The 16,154-nt window shown below is 44.0% G+C and overlaps 1 pseudogene across 1 annotated transcript; it reads right to left on the bottom strand.

Annotated features, from left to right (window-relative positions):
• Positions 1-4,053: 4,053 nt before the first annotated feature.
• LOC311136310 (olfactory receptor 14J1-like) lies at positions 4,054-5,031 on the bottom strand (annotated as a pseudogene). The gene has a single exon. The product of its transcript is annotated as an olfactory receptor 14J1-like (transcript).
• Between the last annotated feature and the right edge of the window lie 11,123 nt (positions 5,032-16,154).

The following is a 16,154-nucleotide window of genomic DNA, read 5'->3' on the forward strand; positions in this document are numbered from 1 at the left end:
TGTGGGCAGAACTGAAAAAGCGTGTGCGAGCAAGGAGGCCTACAAACCTGACTCAGTTACACCAGCTCTGTCAGGAGGAATTGGCCAAAATTCACCCAACTTATTGTGGGAAGCTTGTGGAAGGCTATCCAAAACGTTTGACCCAAGTTAAACAATTTAAAGGCAATGCTGATGAAATAAATAAAAGCTGAAATAAATAATTCTCTCTATTATTTTCTGACATTTCATATTCTTAAAATAAAGTGGTGATCCTAACTGACCTAAAACAGGGATTTTTTCTAGGATTAAATGTCAGGAATTGTGAAAAACTGAGTTTAAATGTATTTGGCTAAGGTGTATGTAAACTTCCGACTTCAACTGTATATATACACACAACCGTTCAAAAGTTTGGGGTCACTTTGACATTTCTTTATTTTCGAAAGAAAAGCAATTTTTTGGTCCATTAAAATAACATCAAATTGATCAGATATATAGTGTAGACATTGTTAATGTTGTAAATGGCTATTGTAGCTGGAAACGGCTGATTTCTAATGGAATATCTACATAGGCGTACAGAGGCCCATTTTTTAAATGTTTTTATTTATTTCATCTTTATTTAACCAGGTAAGCCAGTTGAGAACAAGTTCTCATTTACAACTGCGACCTGGCCAAGATAAAGCAAAGCTGTGCGATAAAAACAACAACAACACAGAGTTACATATGGGATAAACAAAACGTACAGTCAAAAACACAATAGAAAATCTATATACATTGTGTGCAAATGTAGTAAGTTATGGAGGTAGGGCAATAAATAGGCCATAGTGCAAAATAATTACAATTTAGTATTAACACTGGAGTGATGCAGAAGATGATGTGCAAATATAGATACTGGGGTGCAAATGAGCAAAATAAATAACAATATGGGGATGAGGTTGTTGGGTGGGCTAATTACAGATGGGCTGTGTACAGGTGCAGTGATCGGTAAGCTGCTCTGACAACTGATGCTTAAAGTCAGTGAGGGAGATAAGAGTCTCCAGCTTCAGAGATTTTTGCAGTTCTTTCCAGTCATTGGCAGCAGAGAACTGGAAGGAGGTGTTGGCTTTGGGGATGACCAGTGAGATATACTTGCTGGAGCGCATACTACGGGTGGGTGTTGCTATGGTGACCAATGAGTTAAGATAAGGCGGGGATTTGCAACCATCAAAGAGGACAAATACATTAGAGTGTCTAGTTTGAGAAACAGGCGCCTCACAGGTCCTCAACTGGCAGCTTCATTAAATAGTACCCGCAAAACACCAGTCTCAACGTCAACAGTGAAGAGGCAACTCCGGGACGCTGACCTTCTAGGCAGAGTTGCGAAGAAAAAGCCATATCTCAGACTGCCCATCTTAATATTTTCTTTTTATTGACCAGTCTGAGATATGGCTTTTTCTTTGCAACTCTGCCTAGAAGGTCAGCATCCCGGAGTCACCTCTTCACTGTTGACGTTGAGACTGGTGTTTTAAGAATGTTATTTTAAAACATATTCATTTCGTTCTCAGCGTCCATAAAACTCTCTCTATCCTCTATCTTGTTAAGTGTGTTCAGGTGTGTTGGCCACACCTACTAATTGGCCACACCTGATCTTAATGAGTGTTTGTTTCCATTGAAACAGAGTCTGTTTGAATATACTAAATAGACTGTGTAAAACATCATGGCATGCTAGCTCTATCCTGGTGGCGCAGTAGACTAATTCCAGGGATAGAGAACAGAAGATCATAGGTTTAAATCTCAATGATGCCGTGTCACAATAAGAAAACTTTTTACAAGATTAATTTCCATGTGTCTTAACGTATATGTGCTTCGAGTTCAAAGAAGTTAACACAAAATAAGCCAGCAGTGTTATTACAAGTCTTATTGAAACAATCAGTGAACGTTTTAAAGAAGTTATTAAAAAACCTCAAAATAACCTATAATTTCCATTCTCAGAGGGTTACTAAAACCTCCAGGAAAACTTTAAGGGAACCGGTGTAAAACCTTCTCAGAACCTACCTGCAACCTAAAATTTAACGTTCCCAGAATAGGTGAAATGTTCATTTCTGTTCACAGAACGTTTAAAAAACTTTCAGTTTTACCGGTCAGGAAACGTATGTCTTCATTCCCCTAACCAATGTGAAACCAAAAACATACGTTCCCGCAACTTCCAATGAACCAAATGTGCTCACTGGGTTTATACCATTCCCCATCAATATGCACAACTGTCCTGACTTTCTATCCCTATACTGTAAGTAGCAAAATAGTCATTGATAACTTTTTGAAATTGAATACTCTCCACGGTCTAGTAATTTTATTTTTGATCCTCGCAAAGGACAAGAAAAAAATTAAAGCAGAAATCAATATTTAAAAAAAAACAGTTAATGAAAAATTAAATTGATCAGTATTTATAAAAAAAGAAATGATCAAACCATTTATTTATGATACTGTACACCACTGTTTATTGATCATATTTAATTCCATACCTGAAATGTATTTCTTCAGAGACTGTAAGAAAATACAAGTTTAGATGTTAGAGGTAGTCTCCTAAATTAACTTTTCATCACCACAAACCTTTTCTCTTAATTGTTATGATATGCTATATTTATAAATTATTCTAACAAGTAGGGGAGACCAGGGACAATGTAACACGGGTCAGTTGTATCAGGCTAAATAACTCAAATTGGAAACTACTGAGAAAGCTGTTATTCAATGTGCTGATGCTCATTGTGGGCGGACTGGAGCTCCGACATAACATAAAATAAAGTTTTTATAAAAAACTACTGATTTTAGCACCCAAAGAAAAGCCTGTAATTACACACAACAATTACACACGACATTGTTCATTTTATGTGACGTTGGAGCTCACGTCCGCCCAAACTAGTCGCCGCTCAACTCCATCGTAAATCGTGGAGTTGATTTTAGTCGGCTAGTGTCTGTATATACACTGAGTATACCAAACATTAGGAACACATTCTTAATATTGAGTTGCCTCAATTCGTCGGGGCATGGACTCTACAAGGTGTACCCTGTTCAAAGGCACTTACATTTTTTGTCTTGCCCATTCACCCTCTGAATGGCACACATACACAAAATCATTTTTAGAATAAGGCTGTAACGTAACAAAATGTGGAAAAAGGGAATGGGTCTGAAAACGTGTCGAATGCACTGTAATATTTGACTAAAACATAATAATTTCAAACCTTGCTTACATTTGTATACGATCACATGAACAGTATCTCTCTATTATGCGTGGGAATACTTGGGAACAGATTTCCAAAATTAAAATCAGTTGAAGCTGATTTCCTGGTGTTTTTACAGTCTTTTATGTCCAACAATGAAAATTCTAAAAAATAAAAGCTGTTCATTATTTTTTCTCAGAAAATTTGGGGGGCTAAATAAAACCACCCGCGGGCCAAATTTGGCCCACGGGCCGCCAATTGGGGAACCCTGACCTACATTATGACATTACAGTAAACTTCCATAAATGTTTGCTGTCTTCTGATAGATCACACAATTAAGGTTTGAAAAGACATGCCCATATTAAAGGTAGGACTACTAGTGTCGCATTGTACTAGTTCTGCCTCTTGAGCTGTTCAAATGGTTTGAGGTTTTCTCATGGCGGTTTACCCCAGCATGACTATTAAAATAGCATCTAGCTTTTGTTTTTATCAACTCAGTTTTCTTTTCACATGTGCTGATAATTAGATCCTGTGGAACCTAAGCAAACCTTATTATCGAATAAAACATAAATACCCCTACTAAATATGGATCCAGAATTGCCCATTTAACTGTATTATTACATTTGTGGCTGTACATCTACAATACTGTACACGCTGACTCTTTACAAGAATATTTTGCATTGGAGGTAGAATAGTCTAATTAAGTTTACTCCATTACTCATTTCAGTCTATGTTTTTTGGCGGTGTTACCTTAGCTCTGATTCTACTGTTAGGAGGTTTAAACAGTTGAACTAACTGTGTGAGGGAGAAACAGAAAACAAAGAATACTAATCAGCAATAGTCAATTAATGTTTAATGATCAATATAACGTTACAAGTATTTAACGCTGTATCTGCTGAAAATGTTTTTTTATCTGTGTCCTGATAGGAGTTTGTTTGACACCATATATAATGGGGTTGATAAATGGAGGGATGACAATAATAGCAACTGACATGAGGTTTCCTAATACATTAGGACCATCTCTGGATCCAAACAGAACGTCCATAGCATCAAATATTGTTAAAATGATAAAGTTGACAAGGGCTATTAAATGAGGCAAACAAGTAGTCATAAATTTGTGTTGATTTTGTTTTGAATGCCAACAAGCAGAAATAATTTTGACATAAGAGAAAATAAGAAATGCTAACAGTGAATTAAACCACACAAAGAAAGACCCATTGACAATATGTTGAACAATGTCGTTTTGGCAAGCAAGTCTTTCTACCAAGGCCCAGTTTTGACAAAAGAGTCGGTCTATGTGTGATCCACAAAGAGGGTACCTGAGCATTATTGAAATGGACACTCCTGTTGTACCGCAGGGAAACAGCCAAATGAAAATGAGCAACTTGCAGATTGTTACTCTAGTCATGACAGTTTGATAATGCAGAGGTCTACATATTGCCATGTACCTGTCAAGAGCCATCACTGTTAAATTAGTAAATTCACATAAGGTATATGTCATGATCACAAATATCTGGAGAACACACTCACTGAGGGAGATCATATTTGATCCTCTCACTGTATACAAGAATGCAGGGTAGAAACCAGTGGATCCATACAGCCCATTAATGCACAAGTTACACAAGAAAATATACATGGGCTCATGGAGAGCTCTGTGTAAAATGATAATCACAATCAAGGTCAAATTGAGAACAATTGTCAAAATAAATCCTAGGAGAGTAAAAACAAATATTATTAATCTATTTGTCCAAGATTCATCCAGCCCTGAAAGTGTGAGCATTACTATAGATGATATGTTGTCCATATCTTCCTAAATTTCAATCTTGATGTTTGATGCTGAAATTAAAAAGATTAGCATGTTTCAATCATAGCATTGTTTAAAATAAATTAAACAAATCACAGGTAGATTGCGCTGTTACTTTAGTTGACCTAAAATAACATCACTCCATTAACTTCATTAGCGATACAAAACTAATTCAAATCATAGTGCATTTCATAGAATTCCAATACTACATCAATACCTCTATACCTTTTGTATTTGCCTTTCACAGAGGTTTCCCAAACTGTGTTGATGACAGATGAATGTGCTTGCATTTATATTAGCTCTTCAAGAGGGAGGTCATTCTCTTAACAAAAAAAAACTATTCATTGCTACTGTGAGTAAAGAGGGAATTAATTCATCCTTAAATCAACTACTGTACTCAACTTCTTGTTCATAACGCTGTTGCGTTCATAACTCTTAATTGTCCTGATAAGGCCTCCCCATGTCGTGAAAATTGAGTTTGACCCTGATGAGACGAAGACCGCAGTTATGTCTCGAGTGACCACGAGATCAAGACTGACAAGATCAAGTACATCCACATCCTACTGTGACAACGATGACCAAATGAGCAAAATGCATAATCCATATAATCCTATAATTTTGGTGGAATAGAGGTTATAGTTAAACTTTTTCCACCTTACACTTAGAATTAAGGGTGACTCGAGGAACCCTGGAGATTCTCAAGGAACCCTTCCTGGAGGAACCTTATTGCTGGCGCATGCGAAGCACTTAGAATTGATTTCGCATCTGTATTTGTTGCGCTGCCAGACTCCGAAAGAAGATGAAAATGTGTGGTTTTTGATGATGGCTTTATTGGATAGCTAGAACTTGTAAACAATTACCCATTCCTAAATGAGTACCATTTTAATAACAATGATGACTTAACTAATGTTAGCAAGATGGCTCTGCAGTGGATAGCAGCCATTCATTGACTACAGCTCAGCATTCAACACCATAGTCCCCTCCAAACTCATCACCAAACTCAGGACCCTGGGACTGAACATCTCTCTCTGCAACTGGATCCTGGACTTCCTGACGGGCCGCCCCTAGGCGGTGAGGGTAGGCAACAAAACATGCGCCACGCTGACCATCAACACAGGGGCCCCTCAGGGGTTTGTGCATAGTCCATCCTGTACTCCCTGTTCACCCACGACTGTGTGGCCGCACACGAATCCAATACCATCATCAAATTTGCTGATGACACGATGGTGGTAGGACTGATTGGCGACTACGATGAGACAGCCTATAGGGAGGAGGTCAGAAACCTGTCAGTGTGGTGCTAGGACAACAACCTCTCCCTCAACGTCAGCAAGAGAAAGGAGCTGATCGTGGGCTACAGGAAACGGAGGGGCAAGCACACCCCCATCCACATCGATGGGGCTGTAGTGGAGCGGGTCGAGAGCTTCAAGTTGCTCGGTGTCCACATCATTAAGGAATTAACATGGTCCACACACACCCACACAGTTTTGAAAAGGGCACGACAGCGCCTCTTCCCCCTCAGGAGGCTGAAAATATTTAGCATGGGCCCTCGGTTCCTCAAAAGGTTCTACAGTTGCACCATTGAGAGCATCTTGACTGGCTGTATCGCCGCTTGGTATGGCAGCTGCAAGGCACCCTACCGCAAGGTGCAACAGGGGATGGTGAGTACGGCCCAGTACATCACTGGGGCCAAGCTCCTTGCCAACCAGGATATCTATACCAGGCGGTGTCAGAGGTAGGCCCGAAAAAATGTCAAAGACTCCAGCCAGCCAAGACATGGACTTTTCTCTCTGCTACCGCAAGGCAAGTGGTACCAGTGCACCAAGTCTGGAACCAACAGGACCCTGAACAACTTCTACCCCCAAGCCATAAGACTGCTAAACAAGGCTGCTAAATAGCTAATCGAATGGCTACCTGGACTACCTGCATTGATCCTTTTTTTAACTAACTCTCCAGCACTGACTATGCACACACACTGGTCTCTACCCACACACTCACACATATTTACACTGCCACCCCAACACACACATACTGTTCACACATACACTACATATGCCCACACACACATAACATGTGCACACATGCATACTGATGCCACACACACACACACGCACACACACTCACACACACGCACACACACTCACACACACACACACACACACACACATACACTTTTACACTCACCACATATGCTGCTGCTACAGCTGAGTCTATCTATCCTGTTGTCTAGTCACTTTACCGCTATGCACTAAAACATAAGGGTTCTAAATAGTATCAGATTTGGCTTGTAACCATAGAGGAACCCTTTTTGGTGCTATATAGAACCATGCTCATAAGGTTCTAAATGGAACCTGTATGGTGATATAAAGAACCCTTTCCTAAGGTTCTATAAATAACTATTTAAAAAGATTCTATATAGCACCAGAAAAAGAGTTCCGCTATGGTTACAACCCTATATAGAACACTTTTTATTGTTCTATATAGAACCTTTCTCAATCTGAAAGGTTATTTTTAGATCATTTTGAAGAATAATAATTATTATTTTTTTTAAAGTTTTTTATTCCAGCCAGCCATTTTATATTGTTAAAATTGTGTTATTATTGTGTTAACTGACAAGTTGAATCAAGTGAGCTACCGCTGTAACAGCTGGGGAATTGATAACCACTGAATGATTTAGTCAACCTTTCTCAATTGACTCAAGGCCATACCTGACATGCTGTTTACACTGGGCACCCGTGCGCATCTTGATTTTGTCCATCCACACCAGACGCGATCAGGACGTGCAGGTTGAAATATCAAAACGAACTCTGAACCAACTATATTATAATTTGGGGACAGGTCGAAACACGTGAAACATTGCTGTTACTAGCTAATTTGTCCTGGGATATAAACACTGGGTTGTTATTTTACCTGAAATGCACAAGGTCCTTTTTTTCTGGATCTTTGTAGAATTTGGACTAATTCTGAGTCACACAAAATCATGTGTTCTCTACAATTAATCCACAGATAAAAGGGGAAACCTAGTCAGTTTCTAGTGATCTCTCCTCCGTCAGTCTTCTTCTTCTGTGGACTTTATATGGCGGTTAGTAACCAACTTTAAGGTGCATTACCACCACCAACTGGACTGGAGTGTGGACCTCAGTTCATCTTTCAATCACCCACGTGGGTATATGCTCCTAAAAACCAATGAGGAGATGGGAGAGGCGGGACTTGGAACACATCACGCGTCCAAAATAGAAACAAGTTCTATTTTAACGCCTGGCTACGCAGACACTCGTTGACACGCACGAGAAGTTTGGATCAAATTATTGAATAACATGTATGTGTACATTTATTTTGCAATGCACGCGCACACAACGCGGGCGGTGTGGTCAGCATGTGAATCTTTCACAAGACCATAGTCATAATATGTAATGGCATAACACAACACATTAGATAAACTGGAATGACACTCTCGCTCATGGTTGCACCTACAGAGCTGTGCGCACCTAAAGAGCCGCTTCACCTACAGGGTTCTTTGACTCATTGTCACACCCTGGCTCGGGGACTCATTATGTTGAGCCAGGGTGTGTTCATTCTATGTTTTCTGTTTCTTTGGTGGGTGTTCTAGGTTGTCTATTTTCTATGTTTGCCGGTGTGACTCCCAATCAGAGGCAACGAGTGTCAGCTGTCGGCTGGTTGTCTCTGATTGGGAGCCATATTTAATCTGTCGGTTTTTCCTTTGGTTTTGTGGGTTCTTGTTTCTAGTTGGTTTAGTTTCACCGTGAACTGTCACGTTACCGTCTTTGTTTGTTTTGATCGTGTTTTCACTCAATAAAGAGTATGTGTGCCTGCAACGCTGCGCCTTGGTCTACTCACTCCTACGACGATCGTGACAGAAGAACCCACCAAAGCTGGACCAAGCAGCGTGAAGAGGAGAGAGGAAGGACCTGGGATCAGTGGAGTAGGAGTTTCGACTGGGCCCCGCTAAGTGAAGAGAAGAGAGGCTGGTCTATGGAGCAATGGAGTAAGAGTTTCGACTGGGCCAAGCCAAGTGAAGAGCAGAGAGGTTGGACTTGGAAGCAGTGGGGTGAGAGTCTGGCGAGAACTAGGGAGGCCTGGTCCACGGGGAGGAGAGAACCCCAGAAAATTTTTAGGGGGGGGCTCACGACATGGACGACGGGGCAGCAGGAGGCCGCGATGGAGCGGTCCAGCGGGTGTGCAGAGGAGGCCGCCAGGTTAAGGGGGCCACTGGTCACAGAGGAGAGGGAAAGTGTGGAGGCACGGCGAGAGGTACTGGGGTGTGTTACCAGTCCGGTCCGGCCCGTTCCTGATCCCTGCGTAGGGCCAGTGGTGTGTGTCCCCAGTACAGTCCGGCCTGTTCCTGTTCCTCGCATCGAGCCTGTGGTGCGTGTCGTCAGCCCAGCCCGGCCTGTTCCTGCTTCCCGCACCGAGCCTATGGTGCGCGTCGCCAGCCCGGCCCGGCCTGTTCCTGCTCCCTGCACCAAACCTGTGGTGCGCGTCGCCAGCCCGGTCCGGCCTGTTCCTGCTCCCCGCACCAAGTCTGTGGTGCGTTTCGTCAGCCCTGTCCGGCCCGTTCCTGCTCTCCGCACCAAGTCTGTGGTGTGCGTCGCCAGCCCGGCCCGGCCTGTTCCTGCTCCCCGCACCAAACCTGTGGTGCGCGTCGCCAGCCCGGTCCGGCCTGTTCCTGCTCCCCGCACCAAGTCTGTGGTGCGTTTCGTCAGCCCTGTCCGGCTCGTTCCTGCTCTCCGCACCAAGTCTGTGGTGCGCGTCGCCAGCCCATTCCGGTTCATTCCTGCTCCACGCACCAAGCCAGGGGTGTGTATCGTCAGCCCGGTCCGGTCCGTTCCTGTTCCACGCACCAAGCCAGGGGTGCGTGTCGTCAGTCCGGCTCCGGCCAGCGGGGCTAGACAGGACCAGGGGTACTTTGGGGGGTTGGAGAGGAAGTGGGGATCAAGCCCGGAGCCGGAGCCGCCGCCGAGGAGGAATGCCCACCCAGCCCTCCCCTGTTTTTGCTCGTATTTAGGCGCGGTCGCAGTCCGCGCCTTTAGGGGGGGGTACTGTCACACCCTGGCTCGGGGACTCATTATGTTGAGCCAGGGTGTGTTCATTCTATGTTTTCTGTTTCTTTGGTGGGTGTTCTAGGTTGTCTATTTTCTATGTTTGCCGGTGTGACTCCCAATCAGAGGCAACGAGTGTCAGCTGTCGGCTGGTTGTCTCTGATTGGGAGCCATATTTAATCTGTCGGTTTTTCCTTTGGTTTTGTGGGTTCTTGTTTCTAGTTGGTTTAGTTTCACCGTGAACTGTCACGTTACCGTCTTTGTTTGTTTTGATCGTGTTTTCACTCAATAAAGAGTATGTGTGCCTGCAACGCTGCGCCTTGGTCTACTCACTCCTACGACGATCGTGACACTCATTATGGTTCCACATAGAACCATCACCCTTCCCAAAGAACCCTTGAGGAACCCTCATTTTGTTGTGTGTGTCACGCTCGTCGAACAGAGAGGACCAAGGCGCAGCGTTGCGGGTGAACATATTTATATATATTGACTAGATCACACGATCAAAACAAAGAACGAAACGTGAAGTCCTTCGATACACAAACCAAAAGGAACAAGAAACCACAAAACACAAAGTGCAAGACAAACAGTTAAATATGGCTCCCAATCAGAGACACCCAGCTGACACTCGTTGCCTCTGATTGGGAGTCACTCAGACCAACATAGAAAATTAAACATAGACTTACACACCCTGGCTCAACATAACATAGTCCCCAGAGCCAGGGCGTGACAGTACCCCCCCCCAAAGGCGCGGACTCCGGCCGCGCCAAACAACCACAACAGGGGAGGGACCGGGTGGGCACTCCGCCTCGGCGGCGGATCCGGCTCCGGACATGACCCAGGCACGGGTTGTGCTGGACAGACGACGACGCACACCCCTGGCTTGATGCGTGGAGGAGGAACGGGCCGGACCGGGCTGACGAAGCGCACCCCTGACTTGGTGCGGGGAGCAGGAATGAGCCGGACCGGGCTGACGACGCGCACCACTGACCCGGTGCGGGGAGCTTGGACGGGCCGGACCGGGCTGGCGACGCGCACCACAGACTTGGTGCGGAGAGCAGGAACGGGCCGGACAGGGCTGACGACGCACATCACTGGCTTGGTACGGGAACCTTGGATGGGCCGGACTGGGCTGGCGACGCGCACCACAGACTTGGTGCGGAGAGCAGGAACGGGCCGTGCCGGACTGACGACGCACACCACTGGCTTGGTGCGGGAAGCTTGGATGGGCCGGACTGGGCTGGCGACGCGCACCACAGACTTGGTGCGGAGAGCAGGAACGGGCCGGGCTGGGCTGTCGACGCACACCGTAGGCTTTGTGCGTGGAGCAGGGACAGGCCGGGCTGGGCTGACGACGCGCACCACTGACTTGGTGGGAATGGCAGGAACAGGCCGGGCCGGGCTGACGACGCGCACCACTGACTTGGTGGGAATGGCAGGAACAGGCCGGGCTGGGCTGACGACGCGCACCACTGACTTGGTGGGAATGGCAGGAACAGGCCGGGCTGGGCTGACGACGCGCACCACTGACTTGGTGGGAATGGCAGGAACAGGCCGGACCGTACTGGGGACACACACCACTGGCCCCACGCAGGGATCAGGAACGGGCCGGACCGGACTGGTAACACACCCCAGTACCTCTCGCCGTGCCTCCACACTTTCCCTCTCCTCTGTGCCCAGTGGCCCCCCTAACCTGGCGGCCTTCTCTGCCAACGCTTTGCACCGCTCTAACCCGTACACCTGCTGGCCCGATGTCGTGAGCCCCCCCCTAAAAATTTCCTGGGGGTCTCTCCTCCCTCTTGCCAGACTCGCAATCATCTCCTCCCACGTCCATCCTCTCTCCTCGTCTCGCTGCTTGATCCAGTCGAGGTTGCCACGGAGATCTGCCAGCGATGGCTCCTGAACACGCTGCTTGGTCTGGTTAAGGTGGTTTCTTCTGTCACGCTCGTCGAACAGAGAGGACCAAGGCGCAGTGTTGCGGGTGAACATATTTATATATATTGACTAGATCACACGATCAAAACAAAGAACGAAACGTGAAGTCCTTCGATACACAAACCAAAAGGAACAAGAAACCACAAAACACAAAGTGCAAGACAAACAGTTAAATATGGCTCCCAATCAGAGACACCCAGCTGACACTCGTTGCCTCTGATTGGGAGTCACTCAGACCAACATAGAAAATTAAACATAGACTTACACACCCTGGCTCAACATAACATAGTCCCCAGAGCCAGGGCGTGACAGTGTGCACCTATTTATACAACGGGTGGGTCTAATCCTGGATGCTGATTGGTTAAAACCGCATTCCAGCCAGTGTCTATTCCACAAGTTATCACGTTGAAATGCCTATTTACTCTGTTCCATCTCACTGCGCAATCCACTGTCTCATCAGCCCAGCCAGGCAATTTATAAACTTGATCTCCACTATAAAAAGCATCTAGACATTATCTCCCATGTCTTTTAGAATAGCATTTGGTTTTCAACAGCGGAGGTTTGTATAAACCTTGCTGTCTGTCTATTCGACATTTGCAACATTGTTTCAATATTGAAATTCGATCTCCAGCTGTCCCATAGTAATGAACGTGTCGGGAGTCGGGACGAGACAGGCAGACAGCTTTTCTCAGCAATTCAAAATCATGAATCAGCTGGCATCATTTTTATGGATAAATACAAAGAAATTAAATGGAATGCAGCTAGTTGCAGTCATTCCAGCTTCAGTTTGAAGTTATTGTGTTAGCTGTGTTTTTGGCTAGCTCCTCTGAACAACAGTGTCCTGACAAGAGAGCACATTTTTTATGCCAGGCGAAATCGCGCATCATTAGCTCATTGTTATAGATGTATCCAAATAAATGTCACTAGAAAACAGCTTAAAGAAAGGCAAATGCAGCTACTTTGCTGTTATTCTGGCTGCACTGTTTGACGTGACTGTAAGTTAGCCGTAGTTGTCTAGCTAGCAAGCAAGGGATAAGAACATTGCCAGCCAGTATGGCAATGGAACATTTAGAACAAATGACTGGGTCACGTCCATCAGTGGAGGCTCCTCAGAGGAGGAAGGGGAGGACCATCCTCATCAGTGAATTTCATAACAATAAAAATGTTAAATCATATATATGCCCGTGGTATTGTTAAAGATCATATTTTCTATGCGGGTAAGCATTTCTCTGTTATTGAAATTAATTGACAGATAACATATATACAGTGTTATTATGAAGAGAATGTCATTTTATAGTTAAAACTTTAAAACTATAGATAATGTTATCCAATTCTGTCTGACGTTGTGGACATTCTGGAGTGTTCTCAGTACCTTCTGGGATATCGCTGACAAACTGCACATAACTGCATATGGATAAACATGTTTATCAGAGGTCATAAACACGTCTATTAGAGGTCATTATCCACTTGATACTTTCATCCCCTGGAAAGTAATTAAAGGCCACACACTGATGAGACTTAAAGGACACTCCAGCCACAGAGGGCTTCATTTGGGTCGGAGTCTGGGGGATAGTGTGAGCAGATGAGGACAGACCTGTAATGACCTACCGTCAGACAACACTGATGTAACTCTGATGAAACTGGAGGGAGGGAGAAAGGAGCCATGTGCCCTCTGTGCCCTCTGTGGCCATGGAAACGGTGGCAATCAAAGTGTTTGAGGGGGTGAAAATTACTGTGGACCTATATCTCTCTCTGACCTTTGCATCTAGCATTACCTTCCTTGCTTGGGCCTTATTGTAGTTGAGAACTTAGGTCAACCAGTGGAGGCTCCTCAGAGGAGGAAGGGGAGGACCATCCTCCTCAGTGAATTTCATAAAAATGTAAATGTTAAAACATTAAAAAAGTTATCCTTTTTAGATAAAACTATACTAAATATATTCACGTCACCAAATAATTGATTAAAACACACTGTTTTGCAATGAAGGTCTACAGTAGCCTCAACAGCACTCTGTAGGGTAGCACCATGGTGTAGCCGGAGGACAGCTAGCTTCCATCCTCCTCTTGGTACATGGACTTCAATACAAAACCTAGGAGGCTCTTGGTTCTCAACCCCTTCCATAGACTTACACAGTAATTATGACAACTTCCGGAGGACGTCCTCCAACCTATCAGAGCTCTTGAGCATGAACTGACATGTTGTCCACCCAATCAAAGGATCAGAGAATGAATCTAGTACTGAAAGCATAAGCTACATCTAGCTAGCACTGCAGTGCATAAAATGTGGTGAGTAGTTGACTCAAAGAGAGAGAAAGACAATAGTTGAACAGTTTTCAACAAATTAATTTCTTCAAAAATGAAGGAGAAGCAAGAGAGAGAGAGTGTCATTTTTTTCACTTTCAGTTTCACTTACTTAGCTAGCAAATGCAGCCTACTCAAACACTTAGCTTACTTAGCTAGGCTACTCAAACACCCGGCTCAAACAGAGGGATGCTATGTTAGCTAGCTGGCTATGACTATCCAACACAACACTGGAACTCCTCCAAGTCAAGGTACGTTTTTGGTTTTATTAATTTATTGCCACTGGTGTAACTGCTAAACTGCTTACTGACTATACACTGTAACGTTACTGCATGATTGTAGTGGGTTTACTAACGTATTAGTTCTATTAGCTATGTTGACTAGGACGTTACTTTAGCTAATATGGGGACAACGATGTAGGCTGTGTGTAGCGGTTATGACATGGTTTGGAAAGTTTTTTTCGCCTGGTCACACAGCTGATGTGTTGTGCATTGAAGTCCACAAACAACCCATTCTGCCCATTCTGTTGAAAAACTTTTCTTAAACGGAAGCAAACGAAACGGGGATAAAAATACCTGAATTTGTCCAATAGAAACTTGTTTGCAACTGTTGGACTAATGATTACACCCTAGATACGCTAGATGCAGGCAAGAGTGTGCAAGGCGGTATTGAATGTGTCACTGTCTGTCACCTTAAATATTTATCTCGACCTGTGTGCACCTACGTTGTAAACTTTAATTCATAGGCTAGGTTGTAGCAACCTCATGATGGGTATAGGGAAAATTTGAGTATCATATAGTAGCCTAAACCTATCGATGGTACATTGAACTGGGTGAATGGAATATGAATGACAGACATCCAATATGCTGTAATAGAAATAAGGCCATGAATAAAAATAAAAATCATCCATAAACGGCACTGACTGCCACTGAGGTCAACATTGTGCTTTCTAAATTGACAACATACAGTCTGCTGTACATATAGTGAGTGAGGGTGAAATGTACTGTATTTCAGAAGATTCATACTAAAACTACAAAAGAATGGCAATGCCTGTTCCTGTCAAATCAAATTTTAATGGTCACATACACATATTTACAGTGAGGGAAAAAACTATTTGATCCCCTGCTGATTTTGTACGTTTGCCCACTGACAAAGAAATGATCAGTCTATCATTTTAATGGTAGGTTTATTTGAACAGCGAGAGACAGAATAACAACAAAAAAATCCAGAAAAACACGAAAATGTTATACATTTATTTGCATTTTAATGAGGGAAATACGTATTTGACCCCCTCTCAATCAGAACGATTTCTGGCTCCCAGGTGTCTTTTATACTGTCGTACCCCATCAGATCCCAAAATAAGCTTTTTTTGCTCCAATGTTTAGAAACAATGTAAATGTAAACCAACACTGTATCGCCTCAACATGGTTAAAACTGTAATGTTGATGTCGTTGATGGTCAGACCTTGCATCCATAGGTCTGTGTATGATTTTGAGAGTGGTTACATTTCTCCAGTCCCATCCTCATCTTATTACCAAAACAGTGGTGGAATGACAGCTTTGTTATTGTTTGAACTGCAGATTGGTTGATTGATTGATGTGTGGCTTTTTTAAAAGGGGAAACCCAGCAATAAAATGGCTGCCTTGAGACTTTGTTTGGTGGACAGCTGAGGGATGGGGGCTGGAGAAATGTAACCACTCTCAAATTCATAGAGAAAGCTATTGTAGCAACCTTAACCCAAAACCTAGCGACCTCATCAAGAAGTTCAGACATCTTGGTATAACAGTTATAAGGTGTTGGCTTGACAGTCTCTGGACCCAGGTTTGAGTCCAGCTCAGGGCTACCCCTGGAATTCACTACACTATGAATGCAAGGACTGGCCATCCA

The sequence above is a fragment of the Coregonus lavaretus genome (assembly GCF_964263955.1).
Source record: "Coregonus lavaretus genome assembly, chromosome: 10".
NCBI lineage: Eukaryota > Metazoa > Chordata > Actinopteri > Salmoniformes > Salmonidae > Coregonus > Coregonus lavaretus.